At 47.6% G+C, this 15,183-nt stretch overlaps 1 long non-coding RNA gene across 4 annotated transcripts; it reads right to left on the bottom strand.

Moving 5' to 3' along the window:
* Positions 1–259: 259 nt before the first annotated feature.
* On the bottom strand, positions 260–12,614 carry LOC102551701 (uncharacterized). Of its 4 annotated transcripts, none has more exons than XR_015645195.1 (3): positions 12,429–12,614; positions 2,425–2,626; positions 260–1,718 (listed from the first exon to the last, which is right to left on the bottom strand). It is a non-coding gene; the product is annotated as an uncharacterized LOC102551701 (long non-coding RNA). The 4 variants fall into 4 exon arrangements; XR_015645197.1 differs by lacking the exon at positions 12,429–12,614 and adding an exon at positions 9,280–9,393; XR_015645196.1 differs by lacking the exon at positions 12,429–12,614 and adding an exon at positions 5,918–6,671.
* Between the last annotated feature and the right edge of the window lie 2,569 nt (positions 12,615–15,183).

The raw sequence follows: 15,183 nt of genomic DNA, 5'->3' as shown, positions 1-15,183 counted from the left end.
TAGCAGCCAAGGAACTGCCTCTGATCTGACAGAGCCAGTTCAACCGAGGATCTCTCTTCCCGGGTGCCGCGCTGACAATCAAGGTGCATCATCGGGAAACGCTAAAGCTGCCCCGCCCCAGGACCCCAGTCATCCAGGACCCACGTTTGTTGGCACTTCACCACTCTGGCCCAGAAAACCACTGTAGGTGCCCTGTAGGTGACTCACACTCTCATTCCAGCCTGGGAGGAAGAAAGAAATAGAATACAAAGGCAAGGGCTGATGGGAATTATTTAATACCGCGACCCGGACCCTCCATATTGGCCCTATTCACCCACTGGACAGCATTTTTTGTACACTTGAGTGTGTGGGCCGATACTGCCAGCAGCCACCCTTGATTCACATTAAAGAATACACTTAAAGAAAAGAAGAAAGCTGTAGTCCCTTCTAAAAGCCTTAACAGTTTGATTTTTGCAACCATCGCAATACATTTTAATAACGCTGTCAGCTACATTTAAAAAACCTTCAGTATTAAAATGGTTCTGGCACATATATTTATTCTTTTTATTTCCAAATTCCTATGTAATTTATTCCCCAACTTGTTTCTCCAGATGGTTTAAAAAAAAAATGGATACCGAGGGCTGGTGGGGGGGTAGCTCAGTCCGTATAAAACTTGCCTAGCGTGCATGATGACTGGCAGGCCCGTTTTCCTAGATTAATGTCCCAGCGCTGAGTAAACCAGAAGGAGGTGCACACCTACAATCCCAGCTCTTGGGAGGTAGGGGCAAGGGGACTGTCCTTAGCTGTATATTCAGTTCAAGTCTCTGAACTATGGGAGACTGGGTCTTAAACAACAAAACCAAAACAAACAGAAGAAAGGTTATCCCGTGATGATTTGCATCAACTCGTGCAGACCTTGTCTGCTGGACTTGGAATCCGAGGACCTGAAAGAATGGGGCATACTAGAGTCTGAAACTGTAGGTAACCTCCTTACTTTCAGTGTACTTTAGACCCAACATAAAAAAGAAAGGAAGGATTCAAGGAAGGCTGTTAGAGTTCAGAAAAACATGCAAATTAACACCAGTAAGCACATACTAAATATTAGCAGAGCAGCCTGTCCCCAGAACTTTCTCAGGACAGACCAGTTTAAACACAATTACCTAGAACGTACTAGACTAGATCCGGGAAAGCAGGGAAGCAAGGCAGAAGGCCATGTCCAGATTCAAGGTACACTGACCAGATTTGGGTTCTACAGCTATGTTCAGACATCCAACAAGAACAAACAAGTCTTATGAATTGAACGTAAATGTTTAACACAGGAAACACAAAATCACATCCAAGAACAATCCAGGGAACAAGATGCCCCTGAGGTAAAGGCCCTCAGCCTTTTTCTCCTGGAGCCTCTCCCACAGTTCCCTCAAGGCATTCACTGTTCACCGAGGCTCGTTCTTCTGTGATCGTGCTGTGCTCGTTCGCATGGGTACGGACGTACAAGGGCAGTCAGTCAATCCGTAGACTGGATCGTGTCTTTGAGATAGCTCGACGCAAACACACAATCGGGTTGTCCCTCATATTCAGTACTTTTCTGTCGCTGTGACAGGATACCATGACCAAGGCAACCTAAGGAAGAGGACTTGTTGTTATGTTGTCTTGTGGTTCCAGAGGATTAGCATCCGTAATGGCAGGGAAGAGGCAGCAGGCAGGCATGCGGGTGGACCAGGATGCTGAGAGGTCACGTCCTGAACCAGAAGCACAAAGCAGAGAGAAGGGCACACTGGGAATCGTGTGAAGCCTTTGGAACCTCAAAGCCAATGATGTACTGTCTCCAGCAACACCACACTTCTTAGACCTCCCCAAACAGCGCCACCAACCCGGAACTAAGTGTTGAGATGCCAGAGCCCTTGTGAGATGTTGGCCTGTTAGAACTTTTTCTAGGCTCCGCCCATCAGTTACCTAGCAACAGCCAGGCAGGCCTAGCATGCTCTCTCTCTCCCTCCCTCCCTCTCTCCCCCTCCCCCCTCCCCCTCTCCTCCCCCTCCCCCCTCCCCCTCTCCCTCTCCTGACCCCTTCTTCTACCTCTCCTTCCCCTTCATCCTTCCTCTCTCCATGTGTTCCGCCTCCCCCCTGCTCTTTCTCTGCCTTTACCCCCTTCTCAATCCCACTTGCCATACTTTTCTACTGGCTGGTACCTCAGGGTGGTTGGGATGCTTCGGCATGGGCCGGCTAAGGCGTCCCCTCCCACCGCGCCATACAGTGCTTTACAAAACATATCAGGAGAAGTTTCTCATTTAAACCAGCCAGCTCTCTTCTGAACTAGAAGTGGACTAGAGAGGCTATGCTGGAGTAGAGAGTGAGTCAGAAGCAGAGACTGAATGGGGCTGTGAGTCAGCAGCCAAGGTCTCCAGCAGGCTGCGGACTCCCAGTAATTGAGCCTCCACTACATACGCTGTCCTGTTGCAGCGAAGCCAGTCACTCGTCTGTTCTGTCCATCGAGGGTGAAAAGGTCACGTGAAAGTCAAGGTCTTTGAAAAGGGCTTCTGGCTGGTCTCCAATGCCTCACCCGGAGTCTCTGGAAGTCACGTATTAGTGTGGAGATGTTATAGACAGATGAGACTGGGGTCTCCGAGTGGGCAAGCATCCGGTCTGGCTGTGGATGAGGAAGAAATACATCGATGACATTTGAAACCTGAGAGCGGGGCAGCTAATGGTTAATTATATAACCCAGCAGCAAAAACACTTTAGTGTTTGCATACTGTAATTATTCTCGTGGTGGCAGCTCGGGAACATGTAGTTACAGAGAAACCAGTAAGTCGGGAACTTCTGTACCTGGTGATTGCTCTTAACCTGGCATCACCGGCAGAGGGAGAGTTTCTCACATCTTGACTTGTTTATAGGAAAATTGCATATCCTGTGCCCTTCAATTTAACCACAGTGACAGAAGTATAAAATATAGAGAAGTCAGAGAGAGGGCCCCGTAGGTAAAAGCACTTGTCACCAAGCCTGAGGGACCTGAGTGTGATCCCTTGTACCCACATAGTGGAAGGAGAGACCGGAATCCCACTTCTGACCTCTGACCTCCTCATGCGTGCTGTGGCATGAACGTGACGCCCCCTCCACATGCACAGTGAATATAATAAAAAAAAATATCGTTTAAAAACTAAGTTAGAGGGTGGTTATGGCACAAGCCTTTGACCCCAACATTTGGAAGGCAGAGGCAGGAGGATACCTGTGAGTTCTAGGCCAGCTTCCCTCCCCCCTCAAAAAACAAATTAAGTCAAAACCACAAAAAAAAAGATATAGATTGGGAGGGGGATTAGATTCGAGGCAGGGTCTCTCGGTGTAGCTCTGGCTGTCCTGGAACTTGATCTGTAGACCAGGCTGGCTTCATACACAGAGATCCACCTGCCTCTGCCTCCCTAGTGCTGGGATTAAAGGCCTGTGTTACCACCACACAGCAAAGGTGTATTTTTAAAGATTTGTATTTTTTTTTTATGTGTGTGTAAGTTTGCCTCCACACTGTGCCTGGTGCTCACAGTGGGTCCCCTAAAGGGTCCCCTAAGGCAGGATGGAGTTCCAGAAGCCACAGGACATGGGTGCTGGAAACTAAGCTATCACTCCAGCTCATAAAATAACTTTTTGAAAATTAGAGGCTGGTGCTGAGAGACAAATTTTTATTTTTATTTATTTGTTTTATGTAAGGGGACCGTGTGCTATACAGCTCACGTGGTCTCTCTTGCTTCCGCTGCTCTGAAGTATACTCCAGGCTAGCAGGTCTGTCAGCTGCCCGGTGGTTCCTCTGTGTGTACAACACCCCTCACTGTGGGAGAGTGCTGGGATTACAGAGACTTGCAAATGCATCCTGCATTTCACAGTCTGCCACTTCCAGGAATTCAGCTCACCATGGAAGGATTTCTCTTTCTCCTTCGCTGCTATTCCTGGCCTGAAGCTACAAGGAAAGTCAGGTTAAGAGAAAAAAAAGCACACAAACTGGTTGTAGTTTTCCAGATCTAAGGAAGTGAGGTTGTTTGTGAATGTTCAAGTCTGAGGAAGCGAATGGCGCTGGGGACAGAGATGATTAGCAAACAGGTTTGTCAGGAGACGGTGATAACCTTCTGAGAGTTTGGCCACGCAGGTTTGTCTGGATTCTACTCCCTGTCCTCACCTTCGGTAACAAGAACGTTCCTCTTCTCTAATTACAGGATGAGCACCTCTCAGGATAAGGAATTCATGACCTCCTTCAGAGGAAGGTCAGAGAATCCTCTCAGGGCTTGCCTGGGAGATGGGGAGAGAGAAGGTCCTTCCCACTTGTGGGTTTTCTAATGACAGACACTGAAATGTCATTTGAAAGCACATAGAGAGCACATCTTGAACTTCGTCATCAGAACCAATATGTCAATAGATAAAATCCAAGATACTTGCTCTGTACAGGAGGCAAAAGAGACAGAGACTAGGGGGTTAGCTCTGCTGTCACGGGGCTTGCCAAGCAAACTGGAAGGGCTCAGTTAGATTCCCAGCTCCCATAGAAAAAGCTGCATATACCTTGCCTGTGACTCCAGCACTGTTCTGGCTGGCCAGAAAGCCTGGTCCTGGCGAGAGGACATTCTCAAAAAAACAGGGAGGATAACACAGACTCACACACATGTGTGTGAGCGTGCAAGTGTGAGCGCATGCAAGCCTGTGTGAGTGTGTGTGTGTGTGTGTGTGAGACAGACAGACAAATTCTAGGAGAGTTTGGTAGTCTTTATGTATTTTAATTTTTCCCTAAAGATTTATTTATTTATTATATATGAGTACACTATAGCTGTCTCCAGACACACCAGAAGAGGGCATCAGATCCCATTACAGATGGTTGTGAGCCACAGTGCGGCTACTGGGAATTGAACTCAGGACCTCTGGAAGAGCAACCTGTGCTCTTTTTTTTTTTTTTAAAGATTTATTTATTATATATAAGTACACTGTAGCTGTCTTCAGACACACCAGAAGAGGGCATCAGATCCCATTACAGATGGTTGTGAGCCACCATGTGGTTGCTGGGAATTGAACTCAGGACCTCTGGAAGAGTAGTCGGGTGCTCTTAACCCCTGAGCCATCTCTCCAGCCCGCAACCTGTGCTCTTAACCACTGAGCCACCTCTCCAGCCCCACAGTTAGGGTTGCTATTTTTGCGAGGAAACACCAAAAAGCAAGTTATCGAAGAAAGGGTTTATTTGTCTCACTCTTCCACATCACTGTTCATCATCAAAGGAAGTCAGGACAGGAACTCACAGAGGGCAGGAACCTGGAGGCAGGAGCTGATGCGGAGGCCATGGAGGGGTGTTACTTAATGATTTGCTCATCCTGTCTTGCTCATCCTGCTTTCTTATAACCCAGGACTAACAGCCCAGGGTTAGAACCACCCGCAATGGACTGGATCCTCCCCCACTGATCACTAATTAAGAAAATCCCCTACAGCTGGATCTCATGGCGACATTTCCTCATTAGAAATTCCCTCCTATCGGATGACTCTACTTGTGTCAAGTTGGCATAATACTAATTCGGGGCACTCACCAATATTTAAAAGCATAAAAAGAAAAAGATATCTACTCTGTCCTAGGAACCCTCAACCCAAGTAGCTAGTGGCTTGAGCTGTTTCATGAAGGATGAAGGCACGAGTGCTCTCCAAGTGGGATGCAAGGTCAAAGGTCATTAATCCTGTTCCCTGATAATATGGTTGGCTGGTCCAAGAGGTCTGGGGGAGTGGGTAGCAGGGGAGCCAGACCATCGCACAGCCAGTCACCCCAGGAATGTCAAGGATGGATCACGCATAGATGGGGAGAAGAAATCATCCCTGAAACGGTAAGAGGTTGGATCGCCTAGAAATCAAAGAGCTAACAGAGGTACCATTAACATATCAAAGCTGACCCTGGCCACCAGGTTCTCCCATCATCCTCAGTCCCTACCTGTTCCAGGGTCCTCCTGGCTGGCATACTCCATGCTGTACCTCTTCAGCCAAGAGACTGGGCTGGGTTTTCCCTTCCCTCAGTTTCTCTGGCTCCATTTGGGCTGCATCATCTGTTAGCCCAGGTTTCCGCTCTTTGTTAGTAGATCCTCCCTTGCTTTCCCTGCTTCTCTCTCCTCACATGGCCCAGCTCAGTCTGACAATGTTCACTCTGGACTCTCCCAGGTGCCTCTGTAATATTCTTACTCTCTTGTGTCTATAACAAACCTCTTCCACCATACGCAAGAGCATCACGAGTTCCAGCTATTCCTTCTTCCTCCATCCATAAATCACCCCCGGAATGGTGAAGATGTGTCCCACACAGATGAGGTCACCCCAGGAATGAAGGAAAGATCACGTATAGATGAGGTTACCCCAGAAATGATGAGGCCTTACCTCACATGGATGAGGTCACCCCAGGAATGGTGTGATCAGTCACCCCAGGAATAATAAGTTACACATAGATGAGTTACACATCACCCCGGGGATGGTGTGAGCCCCCATGTAGAGAGGCTTAGGGCATTCGCTTAAAATCCCTGCCGTGAGATCAGAGAAAGCGGAAAAAGGTTAAATACAGAAGAGACCTTCAAAGGTCACCTCCCTCCTTGCATAGAAGAGGAAGCCAAGGTCCCAGAAGGCTGCATATCTCTCACAGAGTGCATTTACAGAAAAACCCAGCCCAGGACTGCAGGCGCCTTCCACAGCAGTAACAGAAATGGGAAGGGAAAGAAAGAAGAAGAAGAAGAAAAAAAAAACCACTGAGTGAGTCAGGCGAGCAGGGACACGGTCTCCCTTCCCCCACCTCTGGGTGGTGGCAGGCAGCCAACTGGAGCTTGCTGCATATTTAATTTAAACCTTTGTCTGCCCTGGCAAGGACAAAGTACAATCTGTTTTATGTAAAAAGTCTTCCCCCAGGAAAGCCTCAGCCTCCAGCTGCGAAACTGATTGATGTTCTTAAAACCCCCCAGGAGCCTCTGTTGGGATCCGGGGTTGCAGTTTCCAAAAAAAGAGTTTGGGAAAGGAAAAAAAAATAATAAGGAAAGCACTCCAAACAAACAAACAAAACAAAATTTCTCCCTCTTATTGTGTTACTCTCAATCTACTAGAATTAGCCTGAAACTAGAAGAGAAGCCTACAAATAAAGCCTATATTTTACAAGCTGATTTCAGAGCCCCAGATGGGAGGGGCTGGGACAGCAAGCTGCCGGGGAGGCTGGAGTCTCGTCTAGGAGCTTTGTCTAGAAGCTCCCTCTGCGCGGCGAGCATTCTGCCTTTCCTTAGATCGCCCGATCTAATCAATAAAGAGACCAAAAGGTCCTAAAGATGCCTTAAGGGAAGCGTGCGTGTCAAAGAACGTCACCGTTGGAAAGCGTCACCAAATGTTAGAGGGAGATTTAAGGGTCACCTTGTTTTGAGAACTCAGTGGGTTTCAGAGACCCTGATTTGGGGGAATCACATGTCTTGGATAAAACCAAGGCTTGCAGTGTTGCAACCCAGTTTGGGGTCACCTCCAAGTGTTCCTGGATCTTCTGGACTCCTGACGAAGCCCTTAGTGACCTCAGCCTCAGCTGAAGCCCAGTGCTCAAAGGTTAGGGTTGAGGTGTGCTGAGGAGGCCAAAAGGGGGCGGAACTACCGCACGGCGTCAGACTCTAACTCTGCTTCCGCCCTCGACCCTGTGTATCAGATTGGTTGGAAGGAGCGCGTGGGTTAAGGGGGCATGGACCTGCCTTCCCCTTCTGGTTCAGCAGCCAAACTTCATCTTGGAGTTAGAACAAAGCCATGGCCAGATCAGACTAAGGAGCTCGAGCCTGTTTTGGGACACAGCCAGGACCCAGAAACCATTGCCATGAGCCACCAGCTGGCTCGGGTCCCAGGAACATGTGCAGCTGCCGCACAGGCCAGACTGGGCCTGCACACTGTCACAGTGCCAGCCCCTCCATTAAGGTCTCCCGGTCTCTGCTCTCACAAGGCTCACACCCAACGCCCCGTGTACTTAGGCACCCTCCTGCCTTGAGGTGTGTCCTGGGATGACAGAGGAGACTTGAGAACCACCGGGTGACCTGCCTTCTCTTATCTTTCTGGGAATTACACAGTTGTTCCGAAACCCTTTGTAGAGGTCAGGGTAGATGGCTCCAGTCATTGGTCTGATGAAAATGGTGGACTGAATCATTTCCCTTAACTCGGTGTGGTCTAATTTAAGTCCCTGTCATTAGTGCTTCTAAGGAGAACACAGGCGCCCTAACCATGGAAGCAGAGATCCCGCTCCATAATCAATGAATGGCCACACTCACAGCTGTTTCCAGAAGTGTTTCCTGGTTCCTTGGGCATTAAGCTTCAGTAATAAAGTTAACAACAGTATGGCCATACCCAGGAAAGGTCAAAGAAGGGGGAAATCTATTTTGAAAAAGATCCTGCCGTCTCTTTTACACTCAGGAGATTATCTCTACATGCACAGTGATTTCTCGGATAAATGTTCCCATTGACCCTCAGCTAGACGATCTGAACGATCTGGCTTTTGCCCCAGTTGTATTTCTCCCAAACTTACAAGTCCCTCTCCTGCTTGAGCCCCAGAAATCTGACAAGTCTGGCTTTAAAGGATACCCCTCTCTCTCTTTCTCTCTCTCTCTCTCTCTCTCTCTCTCTCTCTCTCTCTCTCTCTCTCTCTCCCTCTGTGTGTGTGTGTGTGTGTGTGTGTGTGTGTGTGTGTGCGCGCGCGCGCGCACTCACCAGCCTGCATGTGTGTCATGATCACACATAGGTAAGAGTATGTACATGAAGGTACCAGCAGAGGGCAGAAGAGCGTTGGATTCCCTGCAGCTTGACTTGAAGGCCGTTGTGAGCCTCCTGACATGGGTGCTGGGAAATGAACTTTGGTCTTTGGCCAGAGTTCTTAACCACTGAGCCATCTCTCCAGCTCCCCAAAGCTACCTTTTGAATCGCTTATCATCAGGCAAAGGTCTACAGGCGTTCAGTAAGCCTACTCTGCGATACAGGAAACAGGGCAGGATGCCACAGTGGGGTCAGTGACAGAGAGCCCCTGTGGAGGGTGACCCAGTAGTGCTGAAAGACTTTCAGGAAACTGGCAGCATAGCGAGAACTGTGGCTGTGTTGCTTAAGGAGGTGATAAGCACACCCTAGCAGTGTGCTTAATTAAGATGGCTATGAGGATTAACGATCTGGGACCAGTTCCCAGGGAGAGTAACTGTTGAGCTGAAGCTTAGATGAGCAGACTTTGATTGTGAGAGAAATGGAGTGGCCGGAGTAGACAGCAAGATGCATCCCAGAAGAGGCACAACTCTTCCGGATACTGAGATGTGACCATACCTGGTGTGTCTGGAGCATGGCGGGTCCTGGAGAAGAGCTGGGGTGCACAGAATAACGTAGGGGGAGCCAGGAGCCAGACTGAGGACTCACATCAAGCTAGATGGTGACTGTTCTGGAAAACGAACCCCCTGGATTCCACCCTAGAGGCAATGCTGAGACACGCGGAGATTCTTGAGCAATAAGGTCAAGGGATTTAAGTGAGTGTGCATGACAAACAAAACGTCTGCAGAAGTCTGGAGGTCACTTCAGATGCATGAACAAGCCATGTAGGGGGCAGGGCTGCCCTAAAGTGAACCTTCCTCAAGACTGGCAGGTTGTTCCCACCCCAACCAGATAAACCCCAATTCTCCCCAAGCCCTCAAATTCAAATCTTGAAAGCTAGAAAGCTTGCCTTCCCAGACAACTCCTCAAAAACTGTCTAGAGTCAGCGGCGATAAACTGTGTCTCACGCTTTCCGCATAAGGAGCGTGATAGAACATTAAGTCCTACTCTTGGCACACAGTCCACCATATTCCGCTAGAGACCTTGCCTGGGATTACCGAACAAGCTAGATTATCGAAGACTTCTCTTGAGGTGACATGGGTTTCCCAAACTTCTTGCAATAAAGCCTGCTTTCAAATCTATCCCATAGGGTGCCAGAGAATACCTCCTGACCCTGGCCCTTTAAAACCACATTGCTTTTTATTTGGTGTGTACAGGTGTTTTGCCTGTCGGTGTCGGTGCCACCATGGTACCAAGAACCCAGCATAGGCCTGCGATGCCCGGAGGATGTGTTTTTTTCTTGAACCTCGCAGGCCTATGCCGAGTTCTCGGCACTGTGACGGAGCGGGTTTGCCTGCATATATGTCTGCGCACCACATGTCTGCTTGGGGTCTGCAGAGGCTGGAAGGGGACGGATCTCCTGGAACTGTTGTTCCAGGGACTGGTGAAGAGCCACCCACGCATAAGTCTCTAGCACTCCCCCTGGTGCTTCAAGGTGACCTGTGAAGGCATATATACCAAACCGGAAGAGAAAGGTCTTCTGGGAACTTGTTACAGGGGACTGGAGACTTGGCTCATCAGTTAGGAACAACTTCATGAGGCCGTGGGTTCGATCCCCAGACAGGCAGAGTTATCAATACCCCCCATTCTCTTTCTCCACCCATCTTCACTAGGGCAAGCCTTATTGGAAAGTTGACTCTCCTGGTTTTAGGGAAACCACTAGTCAAAACTGGATCCCTAACATTCAGATAGATCTAATATCAGAGAGGATTTCTGAACCAAGCCAGTTTTCACACGAACCCAGTAGGTTTCATTTGCATATCTAGGCTCCCAGCTGTTCCTACATTCATTCAAGTATTGGGTAACTACTCTACTGGCCAGAAGTCTAGGTGTTAGGATTCTGAAACACTGTTGAATGACTAATTGACTGAAAATAATTAGTACCAATTCCCCAGGGGCAGGAGTATGCTCAGCCCCTCTATACATTTAAGGGCAAAGTGGATTCTTAGCTGGAGAACTCTGACATTAGCGGACAGAGGAAGAATATCCGTACAAGCTGGGTGTCCAAAAGCAGCTTACACAGCCTCCACACTGAAGGCAGGTTTCACCGACCAGCACTACGGCACGGTCCAGCATTTTACAGATGCAAATCTCTGGCAGTGTCTCCCACCGTACTGAGTCAGAACCTGCACCTTTTTAAGATTCAGGGAAGAGCCCTGGGGTCATCAAAATTTGAGGAGCGATCGGACCAGCTGGGCGTGGCAACTCATTCCCCTGATCCCATCCTTCCGGAAGTGGAGGCAAGAGGATCGGATGTACAAGGTCATCTGCAGCTACTTTGTGTCCAGCCCGGGATACCTGAGACACTTTAATAAACAAACAAACAAACCTTAGGGAAGTTCCTCATTTCGGAGCACACAAGTGCTCAGAGCCCAGTTACCTGGCAGCGGCTTCGGTTCATCCATCCCTCGTCCCTCGGTTTTAGCTTAAATTAGATCAAAGGGCCTTCTGTTGCTCCCCATCAAAGAGACCTTAACTGACCTTTCCCAGGATCCTTATCTGCTAAGAATAACTGTGTTTGGTCTGCCTTGGGAGACCCATATGTTTTGTCCTGAGCTCCTAGACTTGACTCTCACAGCGGGCGACATACACTGAGCGTCACTCATGTCTAGTACAGCATAACAAAGAGTTTGTACCACGTTCTTATGTTTTGTCATCTATTTTGAAAATGTGTGACATTTTCCATAACATATATATTCAGGTTGGGTTCATTTTCTGTCTATGAATTAATGTATCTTTAGAAACTTTCTTTTTTTAGTGTTACCCATGCCTCAGAGGTATGTGTGGGGGTTGGAGATGGTGACAGAGGACAACTTTGTGATATTAGTTCTATCCTTCCACCTGTGGGCCAGGGGCTTGAACTCAGGTCACCCTGTGCAGCAAGTGTTTTTATCCTTTGTACTATATTGCTCGGCTGTATAACCCCTAATGGACAGTGTGTGTGTGTGTGTGTGTGTGTGTGTGTGTGTGTGTGTGTGTGTGTATGTGTGTGCACGCATGTGCATGAAGGAGAGAGACTCACTATGCAATTTTCCACTGTGACTGGCCTAGAATTCACTCCATAGACAAGGCCGGCCTTGAACTTACAGAGATCCACCTGTCTCTGCCTCCCTAGTGCTGGGATTAAAGGTATACCCTACTTTAAAATTTATTTATTATATATGAGTACACTGTGGCTGTCTTCAGACACACCAGAAGAGGGCGTCGGATCCCATTACAGATGGTTGTGAGCCACCATGTGGTTGCTGGGAATTGAACTCAGAACCTCTGGAAGAGCAGCCAGTGCTCTTAACGGCTAAGCCATCTCTCCAACCCCCAGGTATACAGTACTATACCCAATCTAATATGTCTTTTTTTTTTTTTTTAGAAAAGTAAGTTCATATGTCCTCTAACTATTTATTGTTCAATTAAAGATATTTATTTATATGAACCGTTTGCCTTCATGTACACACGTGTATCACATGGGTGCCATGCCTAGAGTCTGCACAAGGTCAGAAGAGAGCATCAGATCCCTTGGACCTGGACTTAACAGAAGGTTAAGAGCTACCAGAAGGTTATGGGTGCTGGGAAATGAACCCTGAATCTTCTTCAAGAACAAGTGCTCTTACCTGCTGAGCTGTTTGCTGGTCCCACTCTTGTTCACTTTTTTCAAATGGAGTTGATCTTAAAATAGTTTTCCTTGGTGCAGGGACAAAGATGGAGCAAAGACAGAGGGAATAGCCAACCAGTGAAGACTGGCCCAACTTTAGCTCCATCCCACGGGCAAGAACCAGTTCCTGACACTACTGTGATTCTGTTAGGCTTACAGACAGGAATCTAGCACAGCTGTCCTCTGAGAGGCTCCACCCAGTAGCTGACGGAAACAGAAGCAAAGAACCATAACCAAACATTATACCGAGCTTGGGAAGTCTTGCGGAAGAGTTGAGGGAAGGACTGAGGGACCCAAATAGGTTAGGGACTCCACAGGAAGACCAACAAAGTCAACTAATCTGGATCCTTGGGACTCCCAGAGACTGAACCACCAACCAAAGAGCAAACATGGGCTGGACCTAGCCCCACAAACATACGTAGCAGATGTACAGTTTGGGCTTCATGTGGGTCCCCCAACAACTGAAACAGGAAGGCAGGGGCTGTCCCTACTCCACTGCCTGCTTGTGGATCCTGTTCCCCTAACTGGACTGTCTTGTCTGGCTTCAGTGGTAGAGATGTGCCTAGTCCCATAGTGACTTGATATGCCAGGGTGGATTGATACCAAGGGGGGATCTCAAAAGAATATTTCTCCCCAAAGATTGAATCTCTGTTGGAAGCATTTTTTCTTTTACATATAATATATTTTCAATCAAATGTGAGTTAATAACCAGGCTATTTGAAAATTAACAAACCCAATAAACACAAATAATGATCCATTCAAAACATATTTACTCCTTGAAGCTCATTGTAACAAAAAGTTCATCTTCAAATATAATATTTTCCTTCTTTAAAAAGAAATCTTAACACTCCAAAACAATGGGGTGGAGGGGTGTCAAGTCTTACAAGGAACAAACATGACATCACGTGGGGAAGTGAGTAACTGTGTATCACACAGGAGACTTAGTCAGGACTAACCTGACTCACGTCCTTCTGAGCCAAGAGCCTATCCTAGCTCCATCTCTCTGGAAAATGACTCATTTACTTCTTCCATTAGCTCCCCTCAAGATCAAATCAACTGCAAATTGAAGTAGGTCTCCTGAAACTCAAGTGGTTCCACTGGAACTATTACACCCCGCCAGCACAAGGGGGTTTCTACATCTGGGACCAACTGGTTCTTTTGCCTGGAGAATGTAGGCTCAACCTTGATAACAGTGTGGTAGGTGCTCTTTCTAGGCAAACCATGCCTAAACACTATTATCTTTGTGGCCTCTGCACTCTTTAGGGATGGAGGAATACTTAGTGGATTATCTGTCTATCTGTCATCAGTCACGTTATAGCGAAGACTGTTGACACAAATCTGAAAGGCCATAAGGACTGTGGTCAATAAAAAGTCAAAGTGCATGGCCAGATAGCAGCTCTCCTGTGTGCCCTGTGGTTACCTCTTCAAGTAAATAGTACAACAGAGAAACTGCCTGTGAAAAGGTGTGAGGCTAAGTTAGAGCCCCTAAGCCGTGAAAGTGCTTTGAACAGAGCTGGTAAGAGCCCTGGGTGCCTAGACGTCTGAAGTGGATTCTTTTTAATGTGTTGACAGTCGGGCCGAGTCTCTCCTCTGGCTAACCAAGTCACAAACATGGAGGACAAAGCACACAAACACCCATAGAGTCTGACATGACTGGGGGCACCCTCTCTGTATGATAAAAATCAGTTAAGACACAACTTCAGAACATCAGCTGTCCCTTTTGGAGAGAACACTGAAATTCCTCTCCAATATTTTTTTCAGGTCTCTGCAGCCTAAATAAATATCCCTGCTTGACTTAGGTTAATTTCATCTTACTTACTGAATCCTGAGAAGTACCAGAATTTGCCATCTCTGAGAAGTAGATTCCTAGAAGGTGGTTGTTGTTGTTGTTGTCTGGGGGTTTTGTTTGTTTTGCTTTTTGTGCTATCTAAACACAGCCCTCAGAAGCAGAAATGCTTTTACTGTAAATACAGAAAAAGCTTGCCAAGATGGTGGTGCACAGCTGTAGCTCGGCACCTTGGCACATAGAAATGGGAACATCAGAAGTTCAGTGTCAGCTTTGTCTAGGTAAGGAGTCCAACTCGAGCTACACAAGACCTCAGAGAAAGGAAGGAAGGAAGGGAGGGAGGGAGGGAGGGAGGATGGGAGGGAGGGAGGGAGGACAAAAGAACAAGAGGAAGGAAGAGAGAAATCAAAGCAAAACAATCTAAACCAATTTAAATTTTTTAAAAAACCACCTTTTTAAATTGAAGTGTGTCTGCATATGCCGTGTGTGCAGGTCCCCTCAAAGGCCAGAGGAAGGTATCAAATCTTATGGAACTGGAGTCATAGGCAGTTATAAACCTTCTGATATGGAGGCTGGGAATCCGACTTGGGTTCTCTAGAAGAGCAGCAAGTGCTCTTAACACCGAGCCATCGCCATCCATCTCTGTAGTCCACCAAAACAAATGTTTAAAGTTTAGTAACATTGTATTTAGTTTATTCCCAGTGTCTCAGTGAGCGCTCTGGTCACCAAACATGTGCTGGTCGTTGTATGTGTGCTAGATGACAGGCTAGATGCTTGTGTCAAAACGGAGATGTCCTTTCTGTCCTCACAGTGTCTGTGATGCAAATGAGCAAGCCACAGAAGTAAAGCCTTTAAAAACAAACAAAATTAGGAGTGACTGTGAACATCAGTAATCCTAGTACTTGGGGGTGGGGGTGGGGGGCAGGGG

Source organism: Rattus norvegicus, chromosome 20, assembly GCF_021556685.1.
Source record: "Rattus norvegicus strain SHRSP/BbbUtx chromosome 20, alternate assembly SHRSP_T2T, whole genome shotgun sequence".
NCBI lineage: Eukaryota > Metazoa > Chordata > Mammalia > Rodentia > Muridae > Rattus > Rattus norvegicus.
The sequence above is the reverse complement of the archived record's forward strand: the minus strand, read 5'-3'. Positions and strand labels throughout refer to the sequence as shown.